Source organism: Canis lupus, chromosome 24, assembly GCF_048164855.1.
Source record: "Canis lupus baileyi chromosome 24, mCanLup2.hap1, whole genome shotgun sequence".
NCBI classification, from domain to species: domain Eukaryota; kingdom Metazoa; phylum Chordata; class Mammalia; order Carnivora; family Canidae; genus Canis; species Canis lupus.
In genome coordinates, this window is record NC_132861.1 from 22,533,935 (window position 1) to 22,545,353 (window position 11,419).

An 11,419-nucleotide genomic window follows, 5' to 3' on the forward strand; every position below is an offset into this window, starting at 1 on the left:
TATGATTTCTCACTTACAAATTAGGAAGTTGAGTCCCAGAGAGATGGAGTAATTTGCCCGAGGTCACACAGCTGGCCAGTGGCAGACTTAGGATTCACAGCAGAGTCTGGACACCTTACCACTGAACAAGATCACCCTGCAGACATTTGGAGCAGAACAGTGGCTGAAATTGAAGGCCACACTGGGAGCTTGAATTTGGTCTGTATGGTAACTGGGAGCCACTTAGAGCATCTAAAGTGGACATAAATATGGTTTAAATTGTGTTCACATAGCTAGTTATTGGCTGAGCCAGATAAGAAAACAAGTCTTTTGCTTCTCAGTTCAGTGTTCTTTGCTCTTCCCCAAATCTCTTGTAACTGGAAAGAGTATTTCATGGTTCAGTACAACTTCTCAATCTGTTCAATAATGATTTAGGAACCGGGACTCTTGAAGAAGAAGCAAGCAATGGGGGTAACTCATGCCTTGCCACTCAGGATTTATCTGCAAGGTACTCTCCAGGTTAAGTCAAATCAGTTGATTTCCCTACATAGGTCATTTTGAGGCTAATCTAGAATAATGCAAAGCATCGTTTGTAGTTTGACTCTCAAAACGCAATATATAATTAGAAGCAGTTAAATTTTTCCATCAATTCAGCACTGTTTTTTTACTACCATGAGCTATGGCTGATCTAATATTTTGCTGCATGGTGTGGTACAATTTAAATATACATGCTGACATCAGGACAGACAGCATTAATGCAGGCAATATGTCTGAATGAAAACACCATTATATTATTACTATGAAAAATGGCTATATCAGCAGAGTATTAGGGATGGAGGCTGAGTAGAAGAACATTAACCTTGCACTCAATTTTGGTCTCACATCTCTAACTCCCTCATGTAGTTATTATAGAACATAAAATGCATAATAGTTTAAAAAGTCAGGGGAGGCACAATATAATGGTTATCTTAGAAAAATGGTAGGAGCAGCTGGCAGCTTAATTTCAAGTTTTGTGGAAATGGTTTAAAATGGACACTGTGCTAATCATTTTCTACAAAAAAAAAATTAAACATTTTACTTTTGGATGAATTTACACTTTCACTGAGATATGTTAAAAGGTGCTAGGAATAATAAAAACAATGAAAACTGGAGCAGCCTGGCTCAGTGGTTTAGCGCCGCCTTCAGCCCAGGGCCTGATCCTGGAGACCCGTTATCGAGTCCCATGTCGGGTTGCCTGCATGGAGCCTGCTTCTCCCTCTGCCTGTGTCTCTCATTAATGAATAAATAAAATCTTTACGAATTTGTATGTCATCCTTGCGCAGGGGCCATGCTAATCTTCTCTGTATCGTTCCAATGTTAGTATATGTGCTGCCGAAGCAAGCACTAAATAAAATCTTTAAAAAAAAAACACAATGAAAACTATAACATCAAACCCCCTGTCTTAAAGATGTCCGCCAAGGAAATTAATGAAAAAAGACTGGATGAGGTGAAGTTAATTTTGAAATTGAAGGTGGTTTCAAAGAGCAAAGCAGTACTAGAATTTGTATATGGAGTGTAGAAAGACATGACATGGAGAAAAGTCAGGCTCATTTTGGCAGGAGGTGTGCAGTTCCTGGGGAAGTTGGTGGACCAATGTTATGCACCCTAATCTTACAAATCGTCTCTGGTGAGCTTAAGTGGACACATACAATATATATTTTTGGTGAGTTTTTTCAGAGTAGTTAACTATCAAATAAACAACCCCCAAAACTATGGTTCCTTGAACGTGTATGTGTATGTATATATTTCTTTCACTAAGCATCTTTTTCTCCAATGAATGATCTATACAGTTTACCTCCCTGACTCTATGCCCACTTCCAGCTGGCAGCAGAAATAGGGAAATCGGAGTATCCGGTTCTGCTTTGTCAATTAGACCAGTAATCTGCATATGGGTTTCCTTTATTTTTTCTTGAGCCCATTATACATGTTGATGTTGTTGTTTTTAATGAAGAGTGAAAGAGAGCTGAGAATACACATTTGTATGTGACAGGTCTTTTCTATAGACTATTATTTTAAAAGGACATTTACACACACTGTACTCATCTTTTGAAAAAGCTAATGAGAATGTTTACTGATTGCCAAGCTGTAATTTCAAAGACGAAATGGTGGGAAAATTGATCTACAAGTATTAAAGTGTTCTTGGTTTTGTGGTATTATGGTGACGGGGAAAGATCACATATTTCCCAAGACTCAAATCTGTTAAGTACTCATTCTGGCCTATTACAGAGATTTGAATTTTTCTTTCAAAAATTTTTCTTGCTGACGAAGCTAGGTGCCACTAGCCATGGGATTTCAAAACTTCCCCTTAAATGGGCTTAGAATGTATATAAAAGAGAAGTTGAGCATTCCTTTTTATTTGTGGTTATCTTGGTAACCGAGAGTTGAAGAAGGGTCCATCACATTGCCAGGGCATCAACATCACTGCTGTTCTCTAGCACTTACTCCTCAGGTTTTCATACATATTAGAACTTGGCTACTAACATGGTTATGCCATGCTGAGGCCAAATGCAGAATTTTTGGAAAGATATTATTATTCAGTAGACTGAGTTTTGGGAAGGAGTTTGTTTCACCTTGCTGACTGAATTGCTTATAAGAAAATGAGGCTATTTTTGGATCTCTTTTCATTCTATTAATGTCAGCTCTGTTGAAGCTCTTTGATTCTTCTACTTTGTTGCTTAGAAACATTTTATTAAATATTGTCAGTGCTTCAATCTGATCTGATTTAAAATGTTGCTTTTATCTGTCAATGTAGAATGAACTTTTGCTTTGCCATTTTTTCCAGTAATTGTGTTCTAAGTTATTTATAGACAGAAAAATGGTAGGTCAGTGTAAGTTTTATTGACAGAAGAATGATAGGTCAGGGTAAGCCAATATATGCCATATCTATTTTAAGGGCATAGGATGGGGGTTGGTCTAGCAAAAGTTTGTGATAGGCAAAAACACTAATGATGGGTGTTCTTAACATTCTTCATCTCTGACCTTTAGAAATTAAGAGGAGGCAGACGAGGGATTCAACCCCATTTCAAAGTCCTTCCAACCACTGATCCTATTTCCATCCTGACCTGTCACCATCTACCAGAAATTCTACTGTTAGTGATATTTCTTTGATCTTGTTTAAAAAGTTATAGGGAAAAAAAATAAAATAAAATAATAAAAATAAAAAAAATAAAAATAAAATAAAAAGTTATAGGGCTCAAAGTTACTTGGAAGTTTGTTGAATAGCTGGATGGGCATAAGATCTAGTAGAAGTGGGGTATAAGATAGGAAGCTGGTGAAAACTGAGGCATCAGGAATGAGGAGGAAAAGATGAAAGTTAGAAGGTGGAGGAACTGACAAAATCAAGATTACATATTTCACCTCCCCCAACCCCCACATTTAATTTGGCCTGATTTCCTCAAATTGCTGCTTTATAAAAGGGTTAACTGGGTCAGTAACTCATGTTAAACCTGACCTGCTAGTCTGGGAAAACTCTAAATGCTATCTTTAAAAGTAACACCCAACTCATACCGTCTCAATAATGAAACACCGTTTGTTATTAATAGCTACATTTCAAATTAACATACTTATATTATGTCTACCATTAGAAAGGTTTTTAGGTGGTTTAGAATTGTTACTGTAATGCTTGAAGTTATTTAAACCAAATGAAATAAAACTTCCCAAATGGCCACTCCAACTAATACACACACATTTCACATTTTTATGTGATGCCTGTACTTCATACTTCCTATTAGAGAAAGGGCATTGCCATATTATACCGTGGACTTGACTGTTTTGATTCTCATACTCTGTATAACATTTAATTCTCACTGTTTCAGAATCTCTTAGCTTGCTGGCTGATTGGCTTCAACTTTAGAGCCGTCGACCTTAAATAATAGTAGCTACATCTAAAACCAATGTTTTATACTTAAAGAAAATCTTGTTACTGAAACATACACAGGAGGTCAGACTTCCTTAAAGGATCAAGTTTTATGAGTAAACTGATGATGTTTAAGGAAGAATACTTTGTCATTTATGAAAAGATTTCTGAGAGATGCTAATGGGGGCACAAGCCTGGAAGAAAATATTCAAATTAATTGTAATCTGATTATGTCAATATTACTTCTAAAAACAAATAGATTTCAAGCCATGATTCAGGAAGCAAAAGCCAATAATAACTTGGTGTGGAATTACTATTTTTGCCCATATACATCTGGGTGGTTGAAGTATTCTGATTGTATGATTAGGCACAAGTCCAAGCTGTAGAAATACTATGCTCTAAAATAGTTATGTGGGAAACCATTGGAAATGTGTCTCAGCCTCTGAGATTTCAACCTGATGAATCAGTACATTCCCCACTCCAGATATTTGACATTTATACTTCATTAGCAAACAAACATACAAAGAAACAAACAACAACAACAACAAAAAAACACATGTTTTCTAGCACTTTATACTAATGGCCATAATCGTGGTTGACAATATTATATAATTCTAGTATTCTGGGGATATCATGATGTTTGATGGTTATATTTGCCTCCCTGAGCTTTAAGACAGCTGGAAAACATAAAGGTAATGAATGGCAAGATATTTCTAGACAAAATGTGGGCCTTCTAAGTGGAAAGCTATTCATAAATAATTAATCTGTATATATGTGGGATCTAAAAACCTAAGTGTCCCTGTGAAATGTTTCTCTTTGTATATGATAATTCTCAACTTAAATTTCATGAACAGTCAAAATGTATAGCATGTACTCTTAGTTTGTTTTCTTCTTCTTTTCCCCCTTCTCCTCCCCTTCTTCCTCCTCCTCTTCTTCTGTTGTTGTTATTGTTATTGTTTCAACTGATGGTCAGTTTCAATGCCCTAAGATCTAGGACTATGAAAAAGAATTATCCTTTGATAACTTTAGTGATATACTGCTTATTACTTATGACTGACATATTGAAGATAGATGGAGGTATCAGGTTTGAGGCTACTGGAAATTTCTTCCTCTCAAGTAGCAACTGAGGTAAAGTGCTAGATCTGAAAAAAAAGAAAAAATATGTATGAATGTAATTTTCATAGACCGAAGATTCTATGGTTACAAAAACCATGAACTGATTTCAGGGATGATAACAGTAATAGGAATTCTTTAGGTTTAGAGAATTCAAGTCTTTTCCATGCATATATCATCAACTAATTTATGACAAAAGGGTCAAGAATATAAAATGGTTAAAAGGATAGGTAGTGCTGGGAAAACTGGACAGTCATATACATAAGAATGAAAGTGGATCCCTATCCTACATCATATACAAAAATCAACTTGAAATAGATTAATGACTTGAACATAAGATCTAAAACCAGAAAACTCATAGAAGAAAACATAAGGAGTAAGCTCCTTGTTATCAATTTTAGCAATTATTTTTTGGATTTGACACCAAAAGTAAAGGAAACAAAATAAAAAGTAAACAATTGGGGCTACATCAAATTAAAAAGCTTCTGTGCTGCAAAGGAAACATCAATAAAATGAAAAGACAACCTGTGGAATGGAAGAAAATATTTATAAATCATATCTCTGATACAGGGTTAATATCCAAAATATAAAAAGAACTCAACTCAATAAAAAAAACCCCAAATAATACAGTTTAAAAATGGGCAGAGGACCTGATTAGACATTTTTCCACAGAAGACATACAAATGGCCAACATGTACATGAAAAGATGCTCAACAAAACTAATTACCAGGGAAATGCAAATAAAAAATACATTGAGATATCAGCTCATACCTGTTAGAGTGGCTATCATCCAAAAACAAGAGATAGCAAGTGTTGGCAAGGATGTGGAGAAAGGGAAACTCTTGTGCACTATTGGTGGGAATGTAAGTTGGTGTAGCCACTATGGAAAACAGCATGGAGGTTCCACAAAAATTAAAAAATTGAACTACCATATGATCCAGCAATTTCATTCCCGTGTACTTATCCACAGGAAACAGAATTACTATCTCAAAGAGATATCTACATCCTCAAGTTCATTGCAGCATTATTGTTAATAGCCAAGACATGGAAATAATCTGTTTATCAGCATATAAATGGATGAAGGAATGTGAGAAGTAGGAGTGGAAATGGTGGCAGAGTAGGAGGATCCTAGGCTTGCTTCATCTCATGAATATAACCAGATAACTATCAAATCATTCTAAATATCAGAAATTGACCTGAACAAAACCAACTCCACAACTAAAGGTAGAGAAAACGCCACATCAAAGAAGTTAGGAAGTGTAAACCACCATTTGGGAGGGAAATGGACTGTGGCCACTGTGGTGGGGAGGGAGACAGTTTCAGAGAAGGGAGAGAGACAGACTGAACCACAGGGGAAAATGAATCTCCATAGCAATTGGCTTGGAAAATGCGAGGGCCTGAATTTTGTGAGCTCTTGCAACTAGTGGGCTCAAAGCCTAAAGTTTTAAAGGTCAGCATTCCTGGCTCTGAGAAAGCTTGGAGGACATTGAGGCTGCTTTTGGACAGAGGAAGGGCAAACAGCCTGTGGATATACAGCATGCAAACAGTGATCCATAGAATGCCTGGAACACAGAGTGGGGAGGTTAGTTGCTTATCTTGGAGCAAGTCCCCAGAGAGGCAGTATGCATGGAGAGACCTCTCTGGGAACAGAGTAACTGTCAGGCACCATTTCCCTGCCCTGTACCCAGAATAAACACAGGACCACCTGTGAAAACCAGTGAAGCACCAATACTCACTACCTACCTTGCTTATACCAAACCCTGCCCCTCTGTGCTCCTGTGGAACTGCCTTTCCCAGTCACACTTACCTCAGTCCCAGTGTAGTAGGCCCCCTTCCCCAGGAATTTGTCCTGAATAAAAGAGCAAGATAAGGCCATGGCTGGAGATCTAAGTGAAGCAGATATAGGAAACATGCTTGATGGAGAGCTTAAAGCAATGATTGTAAAGATACTCTCTGGACTTGGGAAAAGGGGAGGGGACATCAGTGAGACCATTAACACAGAGATAAGGAATAGCATAGCAGAGATAAAGGGCTCAATAAATGAAATGAGAAACACACTTAATGGAATAAACAGCAGGCTAGAGGAAGCAGAGGAATGAATTAATGGCCTAGAAGACAGAGTAATGGAAATTAATTGAGCTTCACAAAAGAGAGGAAAGAAGAATTTCACAAAATGAGAATAGACTTAGGGATCTCAGTGACCCCATCAAATATAATAACATTCATATTATAGGAGTCCCAGAAAAAATAGAAAAGGGGACAGAGACTATATTTGAAGAAATAATAGCTGAAAACTTCTAATCTGGAAAAAGAATCATATCTAGATTAGGAGGCACAGAGAACTCCCAAGAAAATAAAAAAAAAAAAGCACATTCACACTGAGACATATTATAATTAAAATGGCAAAGTATATGATAAAGGAAAAATATTGAAAGCAACCATAGAAAAGAAGACAGTTACATACAAAGGACCCCCCCCCCCCCCCACGATTAGGCTATCAGCATATTTTTCAGCAGAAACTTTCCAAGCCAGAAAACAGTGACATGATAAATTCGACTGGGAAAAATTTGCAACCAAGAATACTCTATCCAGCAACGCTATAATTCAGAATAGAAGGAAAGATAGAATTTCCCAGACAAACAAAAACTAAAGGAGTTCATGACCATTAAACCAGTACTAAAAGAAATATTCAAGGGGACTCTTGGAGTGGAGAGGAAAGACCAAAAATCACAGTATGAAGATAGGAAACTCAAAAGCAGTAAAAATGACTATTTTTGTAAGAAAAATCAGTCAAAGAACTCACAAAACAAAATATGTAAAATATGACACCATATACTTAGAATATGGGGAGGAGAGAGGAGTAAAGAATGGGTTCAAACTTAAACAGCCATCAACTTAATATAGACTGTGATATGCAGAAGATGTTATATACAAACCTAATGATAACCACAAAGCAAAAACCACTAATAAATGTGCAAAGAATATAGAGAACGAAATCCAAATATACCACTAAAGAAAACCAGCAAACCATGAAAGAGAGAAAGACAAGAAAGGATCAGATAAAATATTCAGAAACAATCACAAAACAAGTAATAAAATGGCAATAAATGCATTTCTATCAATAATTACTTTGAATCTAAGTGGACTAACTGCTTTAATTAAAAACCACAGGGTGGATAAAAAAACAAGATCCATCTATATGCTACCTACAGGAGACTCATTTTAGACCCCAAAAACATAAAGGTTGACAGTGAGGGGATGGAATACATAAAAATACATTCGGAATAGATTAAAGACCTAAATGTGAGACCTGAGACCATAAAAATCCTAGAAGAGAGCACAGGCCATAACTTCTTTGACTTTGGCTGTAGCAGCTTCTTTCTAGATATATCTCCCAAAGCGAGGGAAACAAACGCAAAAACAAACTTTTGGGATTACATCAAAATAAAAAGCTTCTTTAAAAAACCCTTCTGCTCATGAAAGACTCCTAACTCTAGGAAATGAACTAGGGGTGTAGGAAGCGGAGGTGGGCGGGGGGTGGGGGTGACTGGGTGACAGGCACTGAGGTGGGCACTTGACGGGATGAGCACTGGGTGCTATTCTATATGTTGGCAAATTGAACACCAATAAAAAATAAATTTATAAAAAAAGAAAAAAAAAAGAAAAAACCCTTCTGCACAGTGAAGCAATCAACCAAACTAAAAGGCAACATATAGAATGGGAGAAGACATTTGCAAGTGGCATATCCAATAAAGGGTTAATATCCAAAAAATATAAAGAATTTATAAAACTCAATACTCCTAAAATGAGTAATCCAACTAAAAATGGGCAGAAAAACATGAATAGACATTTCTGCAAAGACCTACAGATGGCCATCAAGCACATGAACAGATGCTCATCATCATTTACCATCAGGGAAATGCAAATCACAACTACAATGAGACATTACCTCACACTTGTCAGAATGGCTAAAATCAATAACACAAGAAACAACAGGTATTGGCAAGGGTGTGGAGAAAGGGGAACCCTCTTACACTGTTGGTGGGAATGCAAACTGGTGCAGGCACTCTGGAAAACAGTGTGGAAGTTCCTCAAAAAGTTAAAAAATAGGGGCACCTGGGTGGCTTAGTTGGTTAAGCATCTGACTCTTGATTTTGGCTCAGGTCATGATCTCAAGGTTGTGAAACTGAGCCCTGCATTGAGCTCTGCGCTGGTTGTGGAGCCATCTTAGGATATTCTTTATCCCTCTCCCTCAGCAGCCCCCCTTTAAAAAGTTAAAAATAGAATGACGCTACAGCCCAGCAATTGCATTGCTAGGTTTTTACCCAAAGAATATACACTAATTTAAAGGGATACATGCATTCTTATGTTTTTAGCAGCATTATTTACAATAGCCAAGATATGGAAGCAGCCCAAATGTCCATTGGTCGATGAACAGATAAAGATGTGGTATATATATATATAGAATGGAATATTTGCTCAGCCATAAAAGAGATTGAAATCTTGCCGTTTGCAATTTTGATGGAGCTAGAGAGAATAATGCTAATTGAAATAAGTCAGAGAAAGAGAAATACCATATGATTTCACTCCTATGTGGAATTTATGAAACAAAACAAATGAGCAAAGGGGGATTAAAAAAGTGAGAGAGAGAGGCAAACCAAGAAATACACTCAACTACAGAGAACAAACTGATGGTTACCAGCGAGGAGGTGGGTGAGGGGTTGGGTGAAACAGGTGGTGGGGATTAAGGAGGGTACATGTTGTGATGAGCACTGGGTGATTAAAATAAAAACTTAAAAAAAAAAAAAAAGAGAGGGACTGAGGGAGAAGAAGGCAAAGAAGGCATTGAGGCAGAGATTGGAGTGATGCGTCATAAGCCAAGAAATGCCAGTAGCCTCCAGAGGCTGAAAGGTTTAAGGAACAGATTCTACCCTAAAAGTTTCAGAGGAGCCTGGCTCCGCTGACACCTTGATTTTGACCCAATGAAATTGACTTTGTACTTCTGGCCTCCAGAACTGTGAAAGAATGGACGCTGGCTTGTATGCATTTTTAAACATTTGTGTACAAATTGGTGTGTGGATATTTGTTTTCATCTCTTCTGCTTTGATACATGGGGTGGAATTGCTGGGTCATATGGTAAGTGTAGAAACTGCTGGAGTGTTTTGCAGTTGATTTCAGACTTCTGGCCTCTAGAGTTGTGAAAGAAAAAATAAATTCCTGTTGTTTTAAACCATCAAAAAAATATAAAGTTTTCTCCCCAAAATAAAGGGGAAAAAAAAGAAATGTGAGTAGAATATTATTAAGTCACAATAAAGAGGGAAATCCTGCCATTTGTAACAACAAGGATGAAACTTGAGGGCATTATGCTAAGTGAAATAAATCAAACAGAGATGCATATTTATGGAATCCATTAAAAAAAACTATTATAGAAATAAAGAACATATTGGTGGTTACCAGAGTTGGGGGATATAAGGAGGAAGGTGGACAAAAAAGGTACAAACTCCCAGTTACAAGATATGTGAGTCCTGGAGATGTAATATGCAACATGGTGTCTATAGTTAGCAGTACTGTATTGTGAATTGGAAAGTGTGCAAATAGTCAAATAGTTGTAGGAGTGGTTTTTTGTGAAGACAATAGATAACTAGAGCAATGCACTACCTCTATGACTGGGTAAGGACACTGCAGCTTGTACCGCTACAGTCACGTGGGTTAGCTTGAGTAGTTTGGCAAGACCTCTGCCACTGTTGGACCTGGAAGAAGGAAGGATGGACAGTGCCTGGCCCCTGCTTCCACAGGCCACTGCCTTCCTACTGGATCTCTAGATATGCTATGTCTTATTTGCAGAGCCATGTCCTAGGTGCAAGGGAAGCTGGTAGAGTATTAAGCATTTTAATCTTCTAGAGTGAGAGCTACCCTCTGTCTCATGAGGTGGAGGATTCTTGAAACACAAGAAGGGGTCTTAGATATGAAGCTGCCTAAAAGAATGGCAAAAGACCAACTTGGTGTGCACTGCCAAAGGCAGAGTGGAGATGGACAGAATGAGCTGCTTTCTGCCAGACTCCGCTGAGAGCACAGGCTCTGTACTGCAGAAGAGTGGTATGAAGGAATCTTGAGTTCTGAAAGGAGGTGCCGTGCTCTACTAAGGCATGACTTTAGGGTTGTTGCACCACATGATTTCATTTGAATCCTTGGACTTTGAGTTAGTACTGAACTCCCTCATTTTGCAGATTCCCTAGATCATATCATTGATGTGACCAAAGTCCTCCAGTGGTATCCCATCTCAAATTAAAGTCACAGATCTCAAAATTGTTGACAAGGGCCTGAGAGATTTGCTGCTTCCTTTCTTACCTCCTGCTGCTCCCCATCACTAGCTCACACTGAATCCTTGCTGCTCCTGGAACACACTGCATACTCTCCTCTCTAGGCATTTTG

General features: G+C 37.7%; 1 non-coding gene across 1 annotated transcript; it reads right to left on the minus strand.

The window, feature by feature from the left end:
- Positions 1 to 1,255: 1,255 nt before the first annotated feature.
- On the minus strand, positions 1,256 to 1,363 carry LOC140616671 (U6 spliceosomal RNA). The gene has a single exon (XR_012017077.1). It is a non-coding gene; the product is annotated as a U6 spliceosomal RNA (small nuclear RNA).
- Between the last annotated feature and the right edge of the window lie 10,056 nt (positions 1,364 to 11,419).